Source organism: Mustela lutreola, chromosome 5 (genome assembly GCF_030435805.1).
Source record: "Mustela lutreola isolate mMusLut2 chromosome 5, mMusLut2.pri, whole genome shotgun sequence".
In the NCBI taxonomy this organism is placed as follows: Eukaryota; Metazoa; Chordata; class Mammalia; order Carnivora; family Mustelidae; genus Mustela; species Mustela lutreola.
In genome coordinates, this window is record NC_081294.1 from 63,207,252 (window position 1) to 63,231,221 (window position 23,970).

At 48.7% G+C, this 23,970-nt stretch overlaps 1 long non-coding RNA gene across 1 annotated transcript; it reads right to left on the reverse strand.

The window, feature by feature from the left end:
* Nucleotides 1–1,123: 1,123 nt before the first annotated feature.
* Nucleotides 1,124–2,748, reverse strand: LOC131831357 (uncharacterized). The gene is made up of 3 exons (XR_009353612.1): nt 2,697–2,748; nt 2,307–2,514; nt 1,124–1,446 (listed from the first exon to the last, which is right to left on the reverse strand). It is a non-coding gene; the product is annotated as an uncharacterized LOC131831357 (long non-coding RNA).
* Between the last annotated feature and the right edge of the window lie 21,222 nt (nt 2,749–23,970).

Here is a 23,970-nt window from a genome sequence, read left to right on the forward strand (position 1 = left end):
TTTGTGCTTAATTTGCAAAGACTCACAGACAGAACCCTTTGTTTTCTGAAGGTTAGCACTTTAGAAGGTCAATGCCTTGTGTTATATTTAAACTGACTTTCCCAAGGCCTCACCCCTGAGAGTCAAAATGGGATCTTATAAACAACAATACCTTCAATGTTATAAACACATGCTTCCATCCACTCATGGAGGATTCAGCTTCTTGTGAAGACCTTTATCCCCGGCCCAGATGGAGCCTCATGTGTGCTAGAGGACAGACGTGAAACTGCTGGGCTCTGCGGAGCTCCACAGGTGCCCTAGATGTTCTCAGACACTGATGGGCAGAGCCGCAGATCCCCTAGAGCTGGTGTGGGTGTGTTTCTGAAGGCTCTGGTGGAATAAGGGAAGACGGTGTTCTCTGCCCTTTGAACTTTACCCTATTATCAGGGGCCCACTGCAGGACGGCTTGTGCCTCCCGACAGAGTTTTAACCAAAATAGCTCTCTTTATTCTTTAATTGTATCCTCAGCACTCCTACCTCCTCTGTGCCCTGGTGTGAGTCCACGAGGTCTACCCTAAAAGACAAATGGGAGTAGTGTGCTTGGGTGCTAGGGAAATGGCCAGCATCCTAGCTGCTCCTGTCCACATTCATGGCCAGCTGTGAATCGTTTGTGTCACTCTCTGTCCTGGGACCCACTGCAGCCAAGGCATCTCTCCTGACACCCGTTCTCCATACTCCCTCTACATCTTGATTTGACTTTGTTGGTGACAAACATTGCTCACTCTCTAAAACGTCTCATGATCCCCTCCCAGAGCATAGAGTTATCATCAGGAGGGCCTTGGCTGGTGAGGGGTCCTCTTTCCCAGCCCCCATCATATCCAAGTTGACTACATACTAGTTTTCACCCTTCAAATGTAAGTGGGAGGGATGTGTGTCACTTCTGGGTTGTCACTTTCAAAAAGGTGATGGGGCTTCTCTACTCTCTTTCCACCCACTCCTCCCCACTCTGCAATGTCTTGAAGCCGAGGACTCCCAGAACTTGGGGTAATGGAAGGAGCCTGGATTCCTGAATCTCCATGTGGAGGACAATCACCTGCTTACGTTGGGTTGTTCCCTAGGAAAACCAACTTTTATGGTGCTGTTAACGAAAGTTTAGGTTTTATTTGTTATGGCAGAAAGAAATGCCCAGACCAATACACAAATGAAATTCATTTTCCCTCTGGACACCATTAACTTCTTTGGGGGTGACTGCAACAGTGACTAGACCTAACTCTGGGCTGGACTCATTACACCAGATCGATGATCCCTCAGGTGAGCTCTCTACAGAAAGCTCCCCAGCCTCCAAGCTTTCTTACCCATCAGGCACATTCTAGTTCATGCTTCAGGAAGCAGACATGACTTGTTCTGTGAAATCTTCCTCTCTCTCTCCAAACTGGGTTGGATCCTCCACTGCTGTGCCCCCAAATCCTGTATCACAGAGGTACATGGTCTACTTTTATCATCAGGTTCCTTTTCTATGGACTCCTGGTTAAACTGATGGATGAAACACGTCTCCATGTCAATGACTCCTACATGTCCATCCCCCATCCTGGTCTTCCCTCTGAGAGTCATACCCACGTGTGTGGTAGTTCTAGCATACACCCATGTGTGACGCATGTATCTTTTCCTGTTAACCCTCTCGGACTGAAGACCCTTGCCTGCTTCTCAGGCTCAACATGCCCCCCAAAACCTTCATCATATTTTACATAAATATGCCTCATTTTTCATGTCCCTTAAATTGGACGATGACTTTATCAATTATTCAGCTTTCTAGACTGGGAATGTAGGGATCATTTTAGATACCTACCCTCAAGCCCCCACCAAATCTACCAGCATTTGGTCAGCTCCTAAGTTCTGCCCATTCCACTTTCAAAGTGTGACTCGATTCTGCCCCTTCCTCTGCCAGAACCTGTGTTCGTGTCTCACTCACTTCTCTCACGCACGGCCTCCCAATCTCTCTCCGTCCCTCTCAAGAGCTTGCATGGATCCTGTCATGCTCCTGCCTGCAGTCTCTCACTGGCTTCTCCTGGCCCTCAAGATTAAACCTAGCCTCTTTACTTTGCCATCAGAAGCCCCTTGAAGCCTAAAACCTGATTTCTTATACCACCTCATGTCTTCCATGGACAACCCACCCTTCCCCCCCACACTCAGTCCCGCCAACCTGGCCCTTCGCAGCACCCAAAGCCTCAAATGCCCTTTGAGCTGGGAAAATGTTTTGGAGATGAAGGTTTCATCCCACCCCCACCCCCCACCCCCGCACTCCCGCTCCCTTTTCTCATCCTCCTCACCATGGCTGGTTGAAATACGTAATTGTCTTGATGCTCGTTGTGTGGGAAAGGGATGTAGTGGGGCCTGAAGCAGAAAGTGCCTTCCTGACCTTCTTGGTTTCATTTCTAAAAATCTATACCTCAGAGGGAGGTAGTTCTAGCATACAGATGAAATGTCTTGAAGAAACACAGAGAAAGATTTTTCTTCTTCCAGAAAAGATCATCTGGGCTGAAGAGAGTAGGAGATAAAATAGACAGTTTTGTGAGTCATGGAGAGGAGAGCCGTGCCTGTCCCTCAGCCCCACTAAGCACCAAGGTGTCTCCCACCCAGGGGGCACTGAGTCCCCAGAGAGGACTGGCAATGGCGTGTCCATGTGTCCAAGAAGGTGGATGGGCTCCCAATGCCTGCACCTGCCCATCAGTAGCCCAGAAGCAGACCAAAAGAGGCCCCAGAGACAGGCACACTTGTTTCTAAGAGATGCCTAAAGTTCTAGAACCAAATTCCTCAAAGGACTGAGGTTACCTATTCTGTTGGCCCAGCAGAATGGGGGCTCAGATAGTGTTGGGTCCATGATCAAAGGAGCGAGACTGATACAAAGCAAAGGTCAAGCAAAGCTTTATTTCGCACCAAGCATCGAGAATCAAACTGACCCGCCAGGGCCATCTCTTGCAAAGAGGCGACCCCTCCCAGCCTCACAGACTAACTTTTATAGAGTAAAGGCCATGTGGTTGAGCCTGGCCACACACAGGTGGCCAACTGAATTACAATTCACCCTATAGTAGCTATTTGAACGAGCCTATCACTCTGGTCAGAATTGGCGCCCAATAGGCAGGGCCCACATTCTTGGGTGGTTAGGGAGGTGCTTTCCTGATTGGATGTCTCCACCTGGCTCGACTCATCCTTGTATTCTGGGCTCTGTTACCTCCCCCTGACCTGACACACCCTGGTATATGAGCTCTGTTATCAGGGGCTGGTCAGTCATATTTTACTGGTTTCCCAGACTTGTTTCTAAGTAAGTTCCTGGTGGGGAGGAGGGGCAAGGTCAATCTAAGTCTACTGCATAAACAACAAAATGGCTCTCTCTGGCTAAGTAGGCCCTTACATTAGGAATTGCTTTGAGTTTGGAGGAAAAAAGAGAAAGATCTTGCCCTCCTGAGTTGACAGAGTGAGGTTTACACTCTTTCTGCCCTTCCCACCACCTCCAGCCACGCTCACTCTGCAGCAGCCCCTTGGGACAGACATTCTCCTCAAGAGCCCCTCCTCTGTGTTCCCACTGCATCTCGTCTATCTTTCCAGTGTATTCCTTACTCCATAAGTGTTTTATTCACTCAGCAGAGTATGGGGCAGGTATTATCATTGTGATTTCAGTTTATAGATGAAGAATGGAGGCTCCTACAGGTCAAGGGCAGTGTTTGAACTTGCCCGGCTGCTTCAGCTCCTGGGCACTGGCCTTGGCACCCTTGTGTGGAGTCGTTGGCACCCACCCATGCCTCCTCCAGCCTCCTCATGGCTCCCTGCCCTCTGGCTTAGAGGCCCCCCAGTCCTGCTCTCCTGCAGACAGAAAGCATCTGCTGACTGTGTGGGGGCTGAACTTCCCCGCCCCCCCCCCCGCAGCTTTAAACAAACACATTTGATGAGGACGATGTGTCTCTCTATGTTGGCAATTTATTCCCTTCTATGCAAATTGTCCAACTAATTAATAAAGAAAAAAAACCGACACAATTCAGACCAGTGAGCCCTTGAAAGAGAAAACGAGGGAGCTGTCAGCACACCAATGGCATCCAACCAGATAGTCCTGGGCTTGGGTGCGAATTCCCACTGCAGTGATCCCTGCCCTTGGGAGCTCTGCCAGGCCATGCCCCCCCATCCCTTGCCTTACTTTCTTCATCCATGGAGTGACGGTGCCAATCCCTACATCACGGGGTTGCTGGGAAGGTCATTTGAGAAAGTATCCAAACGTTTAGGGAACTCTGTAATGCTATGGAGGTAGAAGTACAGGAGGAAGAGTCCTTTACATTAAATTGCAGAAAAACTTGCAAGTGGTCGCGCTTCTGCTTAAAGACTCTAGAACATAAGACCACACTTAGAAACTCATGGAGTCATGATCTCATGGTCTCTTAGACTGTGTTGTGGCTTGAAGTGTGTCTCCACCAAAAAGATAGGCTGAAATCTTAGCCCCTAGAACCTCAGAATATGATCTGGTTGAGAAATAGGAGTATTAGGGGTAATCAAATTTAAATGAGGCCATCAAAGTGGGGCCCAACAGAGTATGACTGATCCTTCTAGAAAGGGGGAATTTAGATACAGAGGCACAGACAACGGGCAAACACCTTCTGAAGGTCTAGGTTTGGAGAGAAGCCTGTACAAACCAAAGTACGCCGGAGACTACCAGCAAACCAGCAGAAGCCAGGGAGGGCCCGGGGCACATTCTCCCCCTGGGACCATGGGGCAGTGACTGCTTTGACAGCACCTTGGCCTCAGACCGGCCACCCATTTCTGTTATTTCCAGTCCCTTGGTCTGTGGAACTTGTTAACAGCAGCCCAGCAAACTAACAGAGACCCCGGAGGCGGAGTTCTTTCTAGAAGCAGCCTGCAACAACTGTTAGCCTGCGGTTGTTACAATAAATGAACACAGGTTTGAGTGAGTCTATCCAATTCAGTGTTCAGTCCACTGAAGCTTGTGCCAGGTCTCTGCCGGGAACGGGGGAGCCAGGGACCACTGAAAATGCAGACCCCCAGCTTCTAGGTGAGAGTGAAGACACCCAACACGTACGGCTCCCCAAGGATGCCCTGCATTCTTGCTGAACCCCCGCAACTGCTCGGGCAGTGCCCACGCCCCCAGGAGAGCTGCTGGGACCTCGCAGAGGGGAGGACCCGGCCTGCACCATGGCCTCCGGTGCCCAGGGACTCTCAGTGTGGTGACAGGGAGCACAGCCCCCAGATAATAACAACCATTATCAGGCCAGCGAGAATGCTCACAAGAGCCAACCCAGAGGAGGGAAAAATAGGAGCAAAACTTCATTTGGACTAGATGAGCTGGAAACAAACCCTTTCCCTCACATATTTGCTGTGAGCTCTCCAACGCCTTTGTAATCATCAGTTAGATAAAATAGCATCGGCAATTTGGGCTTGAAATCAGCAAAGGTAGTTGGCATCTAATTGGGTTTGGAAAGAAAACAGAGGAAAATCTTTTAAAGTCATGATTGCATTTTCTCTAGTGTGAGAAGTGGCGCTTTTAATGAGTTGTTCTTAGGCTTCCTCCTCAGCAACCCCGGGGGTGGGGGGGGCAGAGGCGGAGTGTGTGTGTGTGGGGGAGCCTGATGGGGCCTGCTCAAGCCAGCCCCAGGGCAGCCCCATCTTCTCCTCCTGTGCAGAGCAGGAGCTGGTGCCTGGGGGCGGGGCCAAGGGTGGGGTTGGGGCTGTGGGCAGCGGGCCCTCCCAGGGAAGATGGCCAGGGGCTTGGGACTCAGCATTTGCTTTTAGCTTGGGCTTCCGCCTGCAGCCCCTTCTTTCTGCAGTTCTGGGAAGCAAACCTCTTTTAAATAAGGCTTGGAAAAGGCGTGTGGCCCAGAGGTGCGCCTTGTGAGTCTGCCCCTCTGTGATAGGTCTGTCTGTCTTTCATCCCGACCTGCAAACAGCTTTGCTGTGGCTGATGGAAACTTTTGCAAATGAATTTCTTTTTCCAAAAGCAAAGGGACAGTTTTGTTATTTTTTTCCGCCTACTGTAATGAGATAGGGAGAAGTCAATTTGCCAGATTCCCTTCTAAGAAGGGCACTGTATTTATTTAGAAGAAGCGCCTTGAGTAAGCAGCTCAGACAGATGAAGAGTGACATCGCAAGGCAGAAGGCTTCAAAATATTTTACTCCAGGTCCCCTTAAGACAATAATTATTTAAAAAGTGTTGTTTTCCCTTGCACATTTTAAAGTTGATATGTAAATCACAAATTTAAATGGTTGCAAGAGAGGCAGTTTGCTCTTTATTGTGTGCTAAGTATATGCTTTAAATCTATTTTCTTTGGAACCTTGAAGCTGCACATTTAAGCTATTTCAGTTTTGAAAATGTCTGCCACCCTGTTCAAATGGCAAGGCTATTTATTTAAACTAGCGGCCAAATCAAACTATCAGAAAGCACCTGACTTCACTACTTAGTTCAAAAAATGGACCTTGACACAACCATCCCCCTTCTGAACTCCAGTTCTAAGTTGGATAGATAGACATAGATGAATGGAAATGGACAGATTAATAGGCAGTTGAATAAAGTCAGAAGGGGAAGCCCTATAAGGAATTTGCTCCAGTGTTTGTCACTGAAGTTCTTTGCTTTGCTAAGGGACTCTCCCTTCCTCTGCAGCTGCTCCTTCTCACATCTTTCCCTTTATTTGGGCCTGGCCACGCGGGCAAAGCGCTACAGTCATAATTAGCCTGGAGGCTGGAGGGGAAGCAAGCCTTTCTTCTGCGAGGTGCAGGATGGTGTTTGGAAAAGGGAAGATGTGGGGGGAAGGGAGAGCAGAGAACCTAGACTGCTGGCAGAAGGCCCATTTTAGAAACACGGGCTTTTGCAAACTGAAGATCTGGCAATTGATAAAAGAAAACACACCCACGTCTCTGTGTACCCCCAGGGCTCTGCTTCCGCAGTTTGAAGACTCCCAGATAGTATAAGGAGTTCGGAAAAGGGATTGATTACAATTCGCTAAGAAGTTTCCAGATTCATCGAGAGGTCTGGAGACCCCAACTCCGGGTCTAGTTTTCTGGACAGCACTCCCAGGGGTGGCTAATAAGGAGGCCAATTCACTTCATTCCCTGCACACGCTGTAGGCCAGGGGAGGGATGGAGAAACCGCAGGGGAGGACCTCCATCTCTCAGGCAGACTGTTCTGCCCCAATATTAAATAGGTCAAACATCTTCAGAGTTAATAAAAGAATACACTGGCATGGATGTTGAAACATTCCACATTTGTTAGCCTTCCCCCCCCCCCCCCAAGAAATTACTGTCTTAAGCAAGAATGGAGCTTTCTCTCTCTGAGCTCTGTCGGGTGTCCTGGTCATGATTTGGGTTTATTCGGAACAGACACGGAGGATGAAGATCATGCTGCATTATAATTTTTTTTTTTTTTTTTTTTTTTTAGACAGAAGTTTTGTGACCTGGGAGATACTTGTTCAGCCTCTGTCATTTTGTTCCAGAACATTCCAAATTCCTCTCCTTTGGTCACCTGCCTGGTCTGGGCTCTTTCTTCTTCTAGTCCCCTTCCTCAGAGGCTACCAGGGTGACCTTCCTTTTTTAGCAGCTTAGGAAATGGTTGGTGGAAAGACAGAATGATAGAATTACTTTAGGAAAATTTCTGGAACTTTCCAAGTGAGACGAAACATAAGCCTACCCTATGGCCAGCAATGACACTCTTAAGAAATATGAAGGCACACATCCACACAAAGACTCAGGTAAGATTCTTCCTAGCAGCATTTTTCACCATAGCTGAAACACAGGGGAGAGCCAGGCATGCGTCCATGGGTAAAAGAACACGATGGAATGGTACTAGAAAGCCAAGGAAGGAACACTGGTCTATCCAGCAACAAGGAGGAATCTCAGAAGCATTATGTCTCACAAAAGCAGCTTGCCTCAAAGAGGACAGACTGTCTCATATATTTATATAAAGTTTCCCCACAGCCCAGACTTGTCCCTAATGCTAGAAATGAGGACAATGGCTGCTTGTGAGGGTGGGTGGGTCTGGAGATTGACTGGGAAGGAACGTAATGGAAGGTTCATATTCTGCGTCTTGACAGTTCTTACACTTCACTGTGGTATCATTTGTCAAAACCCACTAGCAGGTAATGTTTAAGATTTGTGCATTTTGCCATATGAAAGTTTACCTCACAATAAAAAGAGAAACTATACATGGATACTGAACACTGGTTAATGACAGGCACACTGAATTGTTTAGGAGGAAGAGTATTTTTGAAATGCATACAAAATAAGATGGGATAATGAAGGGCTGGTGGGGATGGCTGGCTGGAGAGAGATGTGAGAAAGGAAATGGAGCCAAGTTAGGTACCTCGAGGGGCTGGGTGCAGGGCTGTTCCCTACAACTCCTTTAAGGTAGGCTTGTCTTCAACATTATTCTATACCCAGGGCTTAGGGCAATGCCTGCTATGAGCTACTTATCAGACATTTTGCTCATTGAGTCATCGTAACAATCTTATGAAGCCTGCACCCCCTGAAGTTATAGACGAGAACACAGAGGCTTGCATATGAAATCATCCAGTTGGTTCGATGTAAGCCTGGATTACAGCCCAGGGCTCCGCCTCTGGAAGCCACATTCCCATCATCTCACCAAGCCCACTCCTCCAAGGTCAGTAGCAATTTTAAGCTCTGGGAAAAAAAGCTGGATACGTCAAAGTGTTTCCTATGCTCCAGCTATGGGCCATGAGGACCTCTCAGAGGTTGACTGACTTCTCTCTGCCTTATGTGCCCCCTGCTGTTTCTCTCTCTCTCTCTCTCTCTCTCTCTCTCTCTCTTTTTTTTTTTTTTTAAGATTTTATTTATTTATTTGACAGAGAGAGATCACAAGTAAGCAGAGAGGCAGGCAGAGAGAGGGGGAAGCAGGCTTTCTGCTGAGCAGAGAGCCCAATGCGGGGCTCAATCCCAGGACCCTGGGATCATGACCTGAGTTGAAGGCAGAGGATTTAACCCACTGAGCCACCCAGGCACCCCCCTTGCTGTTTCTGTTTTGAACGTTCTGATTTTGAGACAATGACTCTTATGGGTTGAACTGTCTCCCCCACGAGTTCACGTGTTGACTTCCTAACACCTAGAATCTCAGAATGTGACTTTATTTGCAAATAGGGACTTTCTGGATGATCAAGTTAAAATGAGGTCATTAAGGAGGGGGTCAAATCCAATAGGGCTGGTGTCCCAATAGACGGGGACATTTGAACACAGAGACAGGCGTGTCCACAGGGAGAGTGTCATGGGAACATGAAGTAGAGCTCAGAAGGGTGTACCTACAAGTCAAGGAATGTCAAAGGTGACCAGCAAACCATCCAGAAGCCAGGAGAGAGCCATGGAATATGTTCTTCCTCAGAGCTGACAAATGGAACTAGCCCCATAAACATCTTGGTCTCAGCCTTCTGGCCTCCTGAACTACAAGACAATACATCTCTGCTGTGTAAGCCCCCCACTGTGTGCTGCTTTGTTACGGCAGCCTGAGGAAATGCATTCCTCCTCCGGGTGATCCTCAGTGCTGGGCGTTTTATCCTGTGGCTTGTTTTGAGACCCATCTCGCACGCATACCCCAGTGTGTGATATTGTATGTTTAGCTGAGTTCTTAAAGATAATATGGCTTAGAAATACGCTCCCAGAGAAGCTTGACTGACTGTGTAATGAGGGCCCGGGGAAGACAAGATTTAATTTATAGAAATGTATTTTCCAGGTGACCTTTCAGGAATTAATCTGTAGATGAGGTCCTCCCAGAAAGATTCTGGGAATGAAAACAAAACTGCTTAATAAAACCATAAGATTTTCTCTGTATTATGCTGAGTATGTCTGGGGGAAAAAAGTAGTTCATGCTCACTTAAAATAATGAGGCTTAAGGGTGAAAAGTAATTTTCTTCCCACCTAAAGGCAAAGAAAGCATAGGGCACGTTCTATGCCTCTATCCTTTTTCCTTCCTTCTTTCCCTTCCTCAGCTGAGCTCCCGCAGCATGTCTGGCCCTGTGCCAGCTTCTGGTGACAGCGTACAGCAGACAGTGTCCACACAAGATTCACTCATCCCTTCCATGATGCAAGGAAGCAGGCTGAGCTCTGGACCACATTTCCCATAACCCCTTGCTTCTAGGAGAGGTTCACAGGATTGAGTTCTGGACAACAGAATATGGGAGGAAGGCATGGATGCTGGTTTCCTTTAAGCTGGGTTCTTAATGATAAATCGGAACAGTCATCCCTTAATCGAAGACACTTATTTTTTAATGACATTTGCAGTTTGCAGTTGCAATGATCAGAAACCGATAATCAGATGTAGATTAAGGAGAAAGAAAATAAAAATCTTGTCAGGGGACTCTTGTCAGGGGACAGAGAGAGGATTCGTTAGAACATCGGCTTTTAAAGAGATGACTGGGACTGGGAGGTGTTTTAAGAGATTGGAGAAGAGACATTCCATAACCTTGAATCACACCAAGAAAAGGTTATTCTTTTTGTACATCTCTATAAATCCTGATTACATGAAGAGGAAAGTCCCAGTTTGGGTCTATTCTGTAGAACACGCCCTACAGTGCACTGCCTTCAGCTAGCATTGGTATTGTTCTAATTATATATTTTTTTCCATCATTACCTTAAGGTATAGTGAGTGGTTTTTATTTTCCGTTAGTAGTCTCGATATATAGTTTTCTCATGAATATGCAAAGTTGTAAGCAAACATATCTGGCCAACTGAATGGAAGGAATGAAGTAAGCAGTAATAGAAGGGGTTGGTGGGTGAGGCTGAGATAAAGATAGTGTTTGAGTCCCTAAATTCTGTTTTTTGTAAGACAGCTGGGGAACACAGGCCAGGAAGCTGCAGAGCTGTCCCTGCGGAGAGGCTGAGCCTCAGGAGCCAGAGGATGGGAAGGGAAATCCTGACTCCCTCCAGCTCTGTCGTCTCTCTGCTTCTCCCCTCTTGTCTGTTCCATGTTGGCCTTTGCCTGCGGACCAGCTTTATCACCCCCAGAAAATGGTCATCAACAGCTCCCAAGTTTGACCACCACTAAAGGCAGAGACTGATTCATTTGATCTCAGTCCCACTGTCACCTTCCTTAGGAATGGCACCTTAGGAATGGCATCTGTGGAGCCGTGGGGTCAGGTTCCTGCCCATCTGGGCACTAGTCTCTTGTATTCCCTAAGGTAGGACAACGCTGAAGGCAATGTCCGTCTCGGCTGAAGTTACACAGCTGGGACGGAGAGTCCGCTGGGGCGGTGGGGGCAGGGAGGCTCAACGGGGTCCTGACAAGCCAGAGAGCAAAATGGATGAGTTTGGCATTAAAATGGAGGCCATTCGCTCTCAACGAAGGGTGCCACCGGAAATGTTACTTGACAAATGACAGGCTGAGTCAAGATGGTTGTGACATCCCATATGTCAACAGATTTTTGTACCTGTGCTCTGTAAAGAACTCCCACAACCCAATTAAAAAGAAAATACAGGACTCAGGAGATGTAGGACAAAGATGAACATCTCCTTCCTAGAAGGGGAACCCAACTGGCTGAGCAATATGTGAGGAAAGACTCGATCGCACTAGCAATGAGGGGAGTGGAAGTGAGAACAACACTGTGACAATCAAGGTATGTGTAGGAGTGCAGTGAGCATTAGTCAGTGAATAATTCCACGTGCTGGGGAGGATGTGGGGAGACCAGAACGCTTGCACTTGGAAGCAAGAGTGCACGTTGGCAGAGTTCTGAAAAGGGATCTGCAGCACGTAGCAAAATTAAGGATCGCATGCGTCCCATGTCCCAGTTAGTACATTCTTGGGTGTGCAGCTCAGATCAGCTCTTTCCAAGGTCTGCAAGTGAATGTGTCCTAGGATCATCCTTGCTAAGCTCTGGAAGGAAGGGGAGGTGAGGATCTGGGGTGCCCATTAGGGGCAAGCACAAGCAGAAAGTGGGGGGAGGCACCTGTAGAATATGCTCTGGGAGCCAGACACCACAGTACAGGTGCATATACAGCGGCATGGAAAGATCTCCATGCAACAAAACTGAGGGAGACAAGGGAAACCCAATGGCCTTAACAGCATAATACCATTTATTTAGGTTCAAACACATTCCCTACAAAGCAACATTACTTAGCTGATAAGAATCAATGGATAGTTAAGGCCAGATATGAGCTACATCAGGCTGGGTGCCAAGAAGAGTGATATGAATAAAGAATCAGAGAGAAAGCGAGAACTGGAAAATGAAGAAACAGAAGACAATCAGCCATGTCTGACCACCTGCCTGGGAGGTGTATACATTAGGCCATGTACAGGTCCGGGCTGGGACAGAGGACCCCGTGACACCATGCATGATAATGGTCTGGGTGAAGAAAAGAGAAGACTCGGACTAAATTAAGTAGTAAAGCAGCAGGGATGGCAAATGATTTAGGGGAGATATGGAAGGAGGTGGAAATGATGGGACAGGGGACAAACCGGATGTGGGCAGTGAAGACGAGGGAAGAGTCTAGAACAATTCTTTGTTCCTGGAAACGTAAGTATACTGTGCAGGCATGGCTAGGATGGGAAACCAGGAGGAGGACCAGGTTTGGAATGGAAATGATGAATTCCCTTTTGGTTGTCAATACACAATGGTCCACGGGGAGTGGCTAAGTGTTTTACTGCGGGCAAACTTTGGGGCAGCCCGGTGGAGCAGATTCCCTGCCTAATAACACACATGCTGCCATGTTAAATTAGCCTTCTAAAAAAATGGTTAGGGTGACGTTGGTACAACACATTTCTGGACTCAAGGAGAAAGCAAATAACATTTGGTTAGAAATTGGGCAGGTCTGGGCTGAAGAGGAGATTTTCAGTTGAAGTGTAAACCGAAATGCTGGCGTTCATGTTCAAATCTCAGAATTTGTGATTAATGCAAAGTGTTTTTATGCCCTGTGGACTCCAAATCATGAAGAATGTCAATATTTTAGAGCCTTCATAATATGATGCCAGCGTTGGCTGAAGGACAGACATACTCCTGATAGTGATCATAAGTTCATTGTCCAAAATCTCAATCCATGTAGCAGTTGGCAACTGCTAGGGCTGAAGGCTGGGGACATGAACGTGACTATTTGCAAGAAATCTCCATACCCCCGCCCCTAACAAGGAGGACTCCTCTCGGCGTGATGTCCTGGACTCCACACGGGTCTTGCTAGCAGAGTAGACAGAGGGCGGGTAGCAGAGAGACAGCTGTATGAGAAGCAGGGGAAGGGCACAGAGCTCCCTGCTAAAACACTTCCTGGGGGACTGGGGGCCAGTCCTCTTGCCCCCTGCAGTCCCTGAGTCTCCTGTTTCCTCATGAACAGGATGAGCTTATTCAACACAAAGGTGTCTGGGATTTTCCCCAACGCAAGGCCAGTCCTTTCTGCCGTACCCCAACCTTCCGGGTGCTGACACTGTGTCCAAAATCGACTTACCTGCGTGCCGTCCTTTATAAAGAATTTCCCAGTCACGACCTTCCTGGAACACTCATCACATATCCATAAGGTGGTGGGTGCAGGGCGATGGCTCACTTTCTAAGTGAAGGAAGTGTGCGGCGTGCAGCTTGCATTCCCCTGTGGGCAGACAAGAGTGGCGAGTGTACAAACACACGAACGTGGAAATGCGCTGCGAGCTCGTGGTCCGTGTATGATAGAAATAAAAATAAGGATAGGAAGGGGGCGCGTGTCCGGGAAGGGGTGACTCAGACAGTGGACTCAGGAAAGGCTTTTTAGGCAAGACTCAGAAAGGGGAAATCTTTTCCTGAGGCTACACAGCTCGGAAGTAGGGTGACGGACTGCCTCTGTTCACCCAGGACAGCTCCGGTTTTAATCCTGAGAGCCCCACATCCTGAGAAGCTGGGCGAAGGCAAGGATCTTGTCTATTTAGGCTGCTGTGATGTCTCTAAGGACTAGAACAATGCCTGGGACCCAGGGGAGCTTCATACCCTTAACCCATGTACCGAACAGATGGGTCTAGTGGACTAACACATAGAGCATTTACTTATATGCTGGGCATGGCTCAGAGTTCTTTAAATGTGTTAACTTGTTCAATCCTCATAACAACCCACTGAGGACACAGAGAGGTTAAGAGGCTTGGCCGAAGGTCTCACAGCAGATCAGTGGCAGAATGGAGATTCGAGCAGATGGCTGGTCCTCCTAGCCCATCATGGTGGTTGGCTTCTTGGTGGCAGGCGGGAAGAAGGAACATTGCTGCTGTCATTATGTCCTCTGCAATCATTGTGTCAAAGTCATTGAATCTTTCAGAACACATCTCCTATGCTTAGCCGGGGCTTCCTCCAGCCTCTGGGCGTGCCTGGTACCCCCTCAGCGTTACTGCCATCACTGGATTATTGCCATGCTAGGTTTCCATCTCTCTTAGTAGAATATATGCCCTCGGGAGCTGCTTCTGTCTGCTTTCTGGGTCTTCAGTGCTGGGCCCTGGGCCCTGAGAGTGTGTGCCTGCAAATCTCTGACATGAGTCATACTCCCCCTTGCCCGTGGGATTCTCATCCTCCTGTGCCCTGGCTGTCCCCAGCTCACCTCCCTCTGGGCCATGCCATACACAGCCTTTTGCCTTCCCCTCTTGCTGGCTCAGTGGCCCTTTCTGCTTGGAGTTCATCATGTCCTCCAGGAAGGGTGCTCAGGCGTCCAGGGTCGGCTCGGGTACCCTTGTTGTGGGGAGTCAGCCTGTCAGTTATGTTCCTTTCACAGCAACGATGTCACTGGGAGCCCACGTCTGCTGACACGGCAGCCTCCCTCACCAGACTGGGGGCCTATGGGGGCTGGGGTCCCCTCCTGTTTATATCTAGTCCCTCCATGTCCAGAACCCAGAACAGAGCAGACACTAAGGAAGCAGTAGATATGTAAAGCTAGAATGTTTTTATTTCCGCTTCCAGCCAACATCTTTTGGGAACTCATGGTGGCCCAAGGACTGCTCTCATGTTTCCCAAGCAGTGATTCTGGAACCCCCACAACCCAGTGGGGCAGGTGCTGTTACCATTTTTAGTTTACAGACCCGGAAGCCCAGGCATGCAGAGTGCACGGGACTTGTCTAGGGTCACTTAATTAATAAGAAGCAGGGTTGACTTTTGAACCCAGATGGTTGGGCTCTGGAGCAACCAGACACAACTAAGCTGTGTCTGCAAAGGCCCAGCAAGCTCTCCGTGGCCTGCCTTAAGCCCCTAGCCCCCTCTACAGGGTCCCCATCTCTGTGTGCCGCGGGCAGCCCTCTGCCTGTATTGGTCATTCCTGCTTGGGTGTGGGGACAGGACAGCACAGGTCCTATGTGGGGACCGTCACACAAGCATCCCTGGCCCTCACCCTCAAAACCACCTCTGGGATGGGTTCAGGGGTAAGTAAGGCTCCAGCGGGGCTCACGTGTGAATTCTCCAGATGTTTGGAGAAGAGACTTTGTAGCCTCTCTTGCATCCGGCTGTCTCAAATTCACTAAATTTATGCAGTTCTAAGATCTCACCCAGTATGCCTATTTATTTTGTCGTTTATTCATTCATCCATTAATTCACTCATTCAATGACTGGTTCTTTATGGAGCCCGTACTCTAGTGGCCACTATGCAAAGGGCTTTGTACACTCCCCCCTTGCAATCCCAGCAGCCAGCCTGCAGGCATTGTCATTTTCAGGACAGGCGCACATGCTCAGAGTCAGGGGCTCAGTGGCTTGGCTGTGGTGGTGGTCAGTTTCCAATCCAGGTCTACTTGACACGAACACCTCCAGTACACGAGCCTTTGAGATAAACAGTGAACTGGTTGCTACTTGCTGAGGACGACGGCAGGTGAGCGGGAGGCAGCGCTGCTCCGTTCAGTGACATGGTTGTTCCACTGGGATAATGTCTGGTCATTCACTCATTCCTTAGACATCAAGGAGAATCTAGTGTGTTCTAAGAACTCTGCTGAGGGGTGACCTGGGGGAGAAGGACTGGGAGAGGAGGTTCTCTAAGTAGAGTGAGGCAGAGGCTATCTCTGATGATCTCTGTGCTCCCCCTGCCACGAGTTCTGGCAAATCCTCTCCAGCTTTGCGAGTGTCATGGCGAATGTGTCTGAATGCTCTTTCTCTCCCCGCCTCCCTTCCAGCATACTGAGCCTCTCATAATTCATTCACTCACATGCTCAGAGAGGAATTTGGTCGATCAGTATTTACTGAGCACCTCCGCTGGGTCAAACACTCCTCCAGGTTTGGGCACACAGTGCTGAACAAGAGAGACAGGATTCCCACCCTCAGGGAGCTTACATTCTAGCGGGGCGCCCTTCTTTGGGGGAAAACACTGGAGGGTGCCTGGAGCTGAAGGAGGAGGGGCCAGCCATGTGAAGAGCCAAGGGCAGGGTGTCTCAGAGAGAGGAATTACAGCCTGGAGACCCCAACAAGGCAGAATCTGAGAGGGCTCTGGTAACGACAGGAGTCAGAATTCACGGACCCCCACCCTAAAGAGAAAAAGCCAGCTTTCCATCTGTGTTCCCACAGCACTGAGCTTGCCTCTGTTTGAGTTTGTGCCATATGGTAATTATTGACTCATGTCTTTGTCCCCCCTATGGACCTTGGAGTGCCTCTAGGTCAGAGACCATCTGCAACATGAGGCTAATGGTGGAGCAAAACTTTAACAAACCTCCCAGTACGGTTGGGAAGATTAAGGAGATCAACCATATGAAGGCTTCAGCTCAGTTTCTGGAACTGTAAATGCTCAATAAAAATTAATTGTTATTATTGCTAGGAACCGAGTGCCCACCAGCCCAGGTGCAACACAGAGAAAGGAAGAAAGGCTATTTAAGAATGCCCACAGAGGAAGGAAGCAGGTGAGCTGGCCCAGCATCATTGAAGACAGTGATGGACCACCTCCAACTAGCTGGGGGTTTCTGTTGCAGGGAAAGAGTGCCGATGGTGAATCCCAGGCCACAAAATTAGTACAAAAATTTTTCACTTTATTATCATTTTTATTAATTTTATTTTTAGCTCTCTCTTTAGAATGGTGGACACAACCTATATTCCCCCATTTTTTCCTAGGATGGCACCTAAAATCGGGAGGACTCAACTATTATTCAGAGATGAAGGAGCTGCTCTTCTGGTCTTTAATAACATCCATCAAGACTCTGGACTCCACTCGGGCCCTTGGTTAGCTGTTGACATGGGAAATTTATTCATGTGATCATGAGCCAACAATCATACATGGAGTGTCAGGTGCTGTCCTAAGTATCAGGGACAGAGACATGAAAGATATAGATGAAGTCATACTATCAGATCAGGTACTCAGGTAAGGTTTGAGCCAGAATGATTTAAAGGAGCAAACCCTGCATCAGCTGGAAATATTTGCATTCATGTGCAAAGGCCCTGAGGTGGGCTGTAAGTTCAGTGTGCTAGAGAACAGCTAGAAGGAGACGCCTGGGCGGGGTGCTGGGGTGGGGGGGATGAGGTTCAAGAAGAAGACAGGTAAGACCTTGCAGGTCATAGAGGGAATCGGCATTTTGTACCAAGTGAGCTGAGAACTGCTGTAAGATTCTGAGCAGAAGACTGTCATCATCTAAACTGTGTTTTTAGAAGATCACCCTGAACTATAGTGGGGTAAATAAGGGTGGAAGTAAGTTAGGAGACTACTGTAGCAGGTCAGGTGAGAGACAGTGGTGGGGTCTGGGGAGAGACAATGGTGAGAAGAGGCTTAGAAATAATAATACTCTTGGGACAATGCCTTCTGTACTTAAGTTTTGAAGGATCAGTCCAAGATTTTCTGATGGGTGTGTGTGTGTGTGTGTGTGTGTGTGTGTGTGTGTAAGAGAGAGTCAGATGGGGAGGGAGGGAGGGAAGAAGGGAGTTGGGGGGAGATGGTTAAGTCTGCTTTGTTTCCGTTGGGCTAAATCTGCTGGGCCCCTGGCCCTGTCTTGCTTCTTTCGATGCTTGGAGATCATTTCATTGCTTCTGCAACTCCGGGTTGCACACACATCCCTGTGAGGCGCACAGCCTTGTTTCCAGGACACGCCTGCATCCTGTTGTATGGCTTCTCTCACCTCTCTGGGGCTCCCCGTGGGAAGCCAGTGTGTGGGTGTCGTCTCTCTGGGATCCACAAACCCCTTAGGGATTTTGCCACCCTCCGGGGGGGATTCAGCCTAGACAGAAATCAGAACTCCTTTCTTTAGGATTCCAAGTTTCTTGTTTCTCCTCTAGGATCTTCCCTCCAGGGGGGAGATGCCCCCAAGTCTGAAGAAACCAGCTACAAAGAAAGGGAGACCTTGTTCAGAGGGCCTGGCATTTTCTCTTAAATAATTCTTCTGTGCTGGGAGATTTCCTTCTTCTGGGGGTTTAGGTTTTTGAAAGCTGGAAACTACAAACCAGAAGGAAGCTCCTTTTCTCTACTTTAGGCACCTGGTTCCGTCCCGGAGACTGGAGACAGTGGACCAGGACCTGAAGCCAGGCACAGGAGGACAAGGAGCCCGGCAGGGCAGGGCAGGTGGGTGTCAGTTCCAGCGTCCGAAGATTATCTCCCTGGAGAGCAAGAGGAGGAGTGTTTTTTGGATCTAAGCACACGTTATGAAGGGACCGTGCTCATCCACTTGGTTCTCAGATAAAATACACTTCAGTGTTTGGCCACGAGGCTGTTGTGTTTCTCTTTTGTGCAAGGAAGTAGATTGTTAATGCCATTCCCTCAGGAGGGGAGGCTGCAAAGGGGAAGGAGTCCAGCGGGGAGGCTGCTGTAGCCCTAGGTGGGCCCCGCCCCCAGGCCTCTGGGTCTTTCTTCTCAAACTGGAGGATTGAGAGCCCATCCAGGCTGGAGGAAGGCAAGCTCCTTTATTCTCCTCCAGATCTTTGCTTTTGGGAGTATCCTATTCCTGAAGGAAGACCAACACTCTGTCAAGTTCAAAGATAGAGTCGTAATGATACATAATTGATGAAAATAATGATAAATAAATAAAATGGTTGGTCTGAGAAAAGCACGCCGTGATTTCACAATAGTCTTTTCAAGGGCAGAAAAATTCACATACGGGTCTCAGGACCTTCCCGCATTTGAGCCTTTTAAAGGCCGCCCTCCGCCTTACCTCCCACCTCCTGGCAGCTCCCCCACCTCCGTGCTTGGGGTGCAGGCAGGGGCAGATGAGGCTTAGTTGTCCCTCCTTTCTCGGTCCCAAATCTCAGTCCATAACCTCTGCACCCAGCCTCCTGCAGAGCCTCCCTGTTGGTTCTCCAGAGCCTATTTTGGGAGTCAATCACTCGTACATCAGCCGTGGCTTTCCCTGGGGATTCCTGCTCCCACAGTCCCAGTTCTTCTCAGGGCGAGATGGCAGCGTCTCCCTGTCTGGGGGAAGGTCGGTGGAGTCCAGAACTCAAACTCGTCCCCAAATGACCATTTAGACACATGGCTCTGCTCCCTGTGTACCTGCTCTCTGAGCACAGTGGGGGATCAGCAGCCGGGGATCCCCTTCCCTTCCCCTTCCTTCTGAGGGAGATCCCTGGGCAGCGTGAAGCAAGCTCTTCTTTAGTCAGCCAAGCCATTGGCCCGACTGGAGGAAGCGAGGGTACAGCGCAGACTAATCCAGGTGTGCCACAGGCTAGACGCCCTCTGGGCCCTGCGTCTGACCAGGGATCCGAGTCTGTTCAATCTGCCAGGGGCCTTCCTAGAAAGTATGTTTTCCATAACAAGAAGGAGGCATGTGGGGGTGAACTCTCTGTCCCCTGCCACCACTGTCTCGGCCTTCTGTCTGTGAATATGGTCAAGGGAGGCCATGATGCCTGAGGCTGCAAAGGGATATTGAGGGATCCCACTCATGTTGTGGAGCCGATACCCCACCCCTGAGCCGCTGACATCCTGATTTCCTCTCCTGAGAGAGAAATAAGTGTCCTTAGTACAGGAGCCACAGCCAGCGGGGTTTTCTGTCACTTCAGCTGAAAACCTCTCAGTTCCCCCTGGGTTGAGATTTGTCTTCCATCTCCTCAACCTCCCCTTCCCATCAGGCTCAAGTTCTTGCCCATCCTTTTAGCCAGTCCATCCTCCTATGGCCCAGGCCGGAAGCAAATGGAAGGCTGCTGGCTGAGGTTTCTCTCTTTTCTGCCTCTGGATGACCCTCACAAAAGACTTGTTAGGTAAAAAAAAAAAAAAAGTCATCTCTACATGGTGGACTCAAGCCACGCTTTCCTTCTTATTGTACCTCAGACACTCGTCCTGCTAATTCCTGCCTCAAGATCTTTGTCCCTATCGCTCCCTCTTCCAGTCACATGACCCTTCCTGGGTGCAGATAGAGTCTCCCCGAGACAAAAGGTTCTGGTGAGCACCCGGCCTGTCTTCTCCACACTGGGCCGACCCAGCCCACTTTACAACGTTGACCAGTTGTGGTGGTCAGTTGTGTCCTTCTGGGCTGGGTCTCTACAATAGACTCCTTTCTGAGTCTATTGTAGAGCTCAAGCAGGAGACGACCCTGCCTCTCTGAGGCTACCAGGAGGGCATGACTGATGGCTCAGTCTTCTCTACAAATGTTGATGGCATAAACGTTAGGTGACCAGACACTACACTTGGAATGAAAACACAGGTAGGCAAGTTGATGTCACAGTGAACATCACTGAGGATCACACTCATCCACCTACCAATGCATGCATTTTTGTGAACATTTGTTGAATACCCATGTGAGAAGAAATGGCCATAGGCTCTGCCACATAGTGCTGTGTACTCAAATGGTGGATCTGATATACTCAATCTTCACTTCCTAGTGTGACGCTGGTGTGAAAGAGTCCACCTCTGACTCTCAGATCTCTCGTCTGTAAAATGAAGAGATTACATGCCACGATTCAGCAATCTCGCACAGAAGGCACCTAGAGCAGGAGCTCTCATCTGGGTGTTCAGTTACTGGGCTTTTCCTTTCTTGTAAGTGTGTGGACTGTCTGCTCTGAAATTCTCATTTTAAATCCAGAGCTTTTTCTAACAACTGGTGCCGAAGAGAGGGAGCAAAACGGATCCAAGTGTGTGTCTCCTCATTTTGCGTGCACAAAAGGGAAAACAGTGCCTAAACTCAGGAATGAGGAAGGATTTAAAATCTTTCATGGTACCACAAACAGCACGCTTTTATAATGCGCTCATTTCATTTTTGAGGGCTCCCTTCGCTTGATTTGGGCAAAAAGCCTCACTTCCTGATATCGTCACTTTTGGGGGTTAGGAATTCAACGTATGAATTTGGGGAAACACATTCCCACCATAGCAGGCAGGGTGTTTTTGTCCCTTGCTCCTTTCTTCCCTTGCCCTCCTTTAAACACCCGTCCCCCTTGCGTCTTTAGGGAGGTAGGTGATATAAAGTAAGGAAATTGAGTTTTGAAGTCAGAAAGAACCGTGTTTGATTCCTGGCTTTGCTGTACATGTGAAAACTTGGACAAATTCTTTCTGGAAGTGGTCTTCTGCCATCTGACCCCATCACACTCCTACCTAGTTCTGAGAGCTGCCTTCCATGCTCACGATGAAACACGTGGGTTCTGACCTGATTTCAGATAAGCCTCCCCCCTCCCCTCTCCCAGTGGAACCCTGGGAACTCTGTGCTCCAGGAGGTGTCCTACCAAAAATGCGTCATGTCATTCAACACTCTGCTTCTTTGTACGTAGGGCTTCTTCATCCACCTGGCTAGCTCCTATGCATCCCTCAAGGCCCATTTCAAGTTTCTCCTGAGGGAAGCCTTCCTGAGCTCCTCTTGCTTTGTCCCTGTTCATCTGTTATCATGACACCTATTGCAAGGAATGGATACTGTCCTTCTACTTGTTTGTTGTTCTTTACCACGAAGAAGTTCTTTGAGTGAGGAAGCTGTACTTAGTTCACCCTTTATTTATAAATTCATTCAACAGACATGAATTCAACATCTCATATCCCTGGCACCTGGTTGGTGCCAGCAACCGGGTAGGGACCAAGACACGGACAAGGTCCCTGTTCTAGCAGGAAAGTGCAGAGAGTAAACAAATAACTGAGTAAGAAATTGTCTGATCGCGATAAGCGAAAAAGGAAGAATATATTGGTAGGAGACAGAATAGAGCAGTGGGGTGGGCTGGGTGAGCTGGTAAAGTCTCTCTGTATCCTCCATAGAAGGCACTGGAATGACTGTTCACAGAAACCAGAAGGAGGAGAAGGGAGGATGGAGGCATGTCCCTCTTTTTGATGACACAACCTTGTGACTAGCAGCAAGTTCATTAATGGGGAGTCATAGGTTCTAAGTGCACCCTTGCTCAATATTTTTCCAGAATGACAATCCTCGGTTTGGTTTGGAGTCTTAATAAAGCTGACAAAGTCTTCTCTTTATCACCACAACTACTGTGACTAACCCACAGGTGGGAAGACCTCGTGCATAGGCACTAGAGGGGAGCAAATATGGGTTAAGCTTCAGAGAAAGCTCTGGAAGAATTAGTGTGATATCCTCATAATAATGGCAATTATGACAAAAATAACCCTCACCTTCCGCATGCAGCTTGCCTTCTCAGAATTACATCCGTAGCCAATATCCTATTTGAACCTCCCTGCAGACCTGTGAGATCATGAGCCTATTTATGGAAAAGGAAGCTGAAACTCCCAGGAGGGAAGCAACTTTTCCAGGGTCATATGCGGCACTGAATGTCCAATCCAGGGCTGTAATTCCAGAATCTGGTTTCAGAAAAGGCTGTGTTGGGAGGTGGTAATCTCTCCATCTGTAGAGGTATGCAAAGACAGGTTGAGCGTCCCTGTGCAAGGAGACAGAGGAGGTGGGACAGGTGGCCTCTTCTGTCACTGCTCTGATGCTGGTTTTTTCATCCTAAGGCAGTGTAAAGAATATATTGCATAAAGTGCCCCCTGCCCCTCCCTTGATTTCTGGAGATCAAACCAAAAGTGAGCCTGCCCCTTGCCACACTCTAGCAAAGGGGCAACTGGAACCTTCTGCTGGGAGCCAGAACATCGATGAAAGCTAGCCCCCATCTTAGCAGTTGAGGCACTCTGCGGAATAGGAGCTTGGCGCCTGCTGAGGGCTGCCGGTTGTTATTTGTGATTCTTGTCATTCTGGACTCTATCGCTTTGAAGGAAAAGGATGGGAATCACTCGGCTAGAATTCTTCCCTAACCAAGCAAGGTGCTGACTTTCAGGGATCACGGCGTCTAGCTTCTTGTGGCAGGTGTCCTCAGCTGGCTACGAGGACAGCCCGGGATGTTTTGGTCTGACTTCAAGTTTTTGGAAATGAAAAGGAAACACTTTGTAAGAAATAACAATAAGAGGGCGCCTGGTGGCTCAGTGGGTTAAGCCTCTGCCTTCGGCTCTGGTCATGATCTCAGGGTCCTGGGATCGAGCCCCGCATTGGGCGCCTTGCTCAGCGGGGAGCCTGCTTCTCCCTCTCCCTCTACCTGCTACTTCCTCTGCTTGTGCTCTCTCTCTGTCAAATAAATAAATAAAATCTTTGAAAAAAAAGAAGTAATCTTAAGTAGTAATAATAATAATAATAATAATAATGATAGCTGATACTTACTAAATGTTGAATGCGTGCCAGGCACTGTGTTAAACACTCCCTGATCTTTAACTCATTTCACCTTTCCAGCAACACTAGACACAGGTTCTTACTAAACCACCTTAAAGCTGAGGAAATGGAAGCAGCGTGAGCGTGAGATATCGACTCTAGGATACCTTATAAGTTACCCACTGCTGTGAGATAAATTGCCCCTCGTTGGCCCTGACTTGAGGTCTGCTATCTCTCGGTTCCTTTGGGGTAGGGATCCCGGATGGGATGAGCTAGGTGGTTCCAGGTTGGGTCTCTCCGGAGGCTGCTGGCAGATGCTGCTGGCATTGGAAGGACAAAGGGTGTCCAGGACCCACTTCCAGGGTGGCTCACTCGCGTGGCAGGAGGCCTTGGTGCCTCCTCACGGGAACTCTCCTCAGGACACTTGCGTGTGCTCAAGACACAGCAGCTGTCTTTCTCCAGCACGAGTCACCCAAGACCGAGGACATGGCCAAGCTGGAGCAACCTTACCCCCTGGTCTCCGAATTCACACCTCATCATTTACTCTTTATTTTTATTCTTCTGTG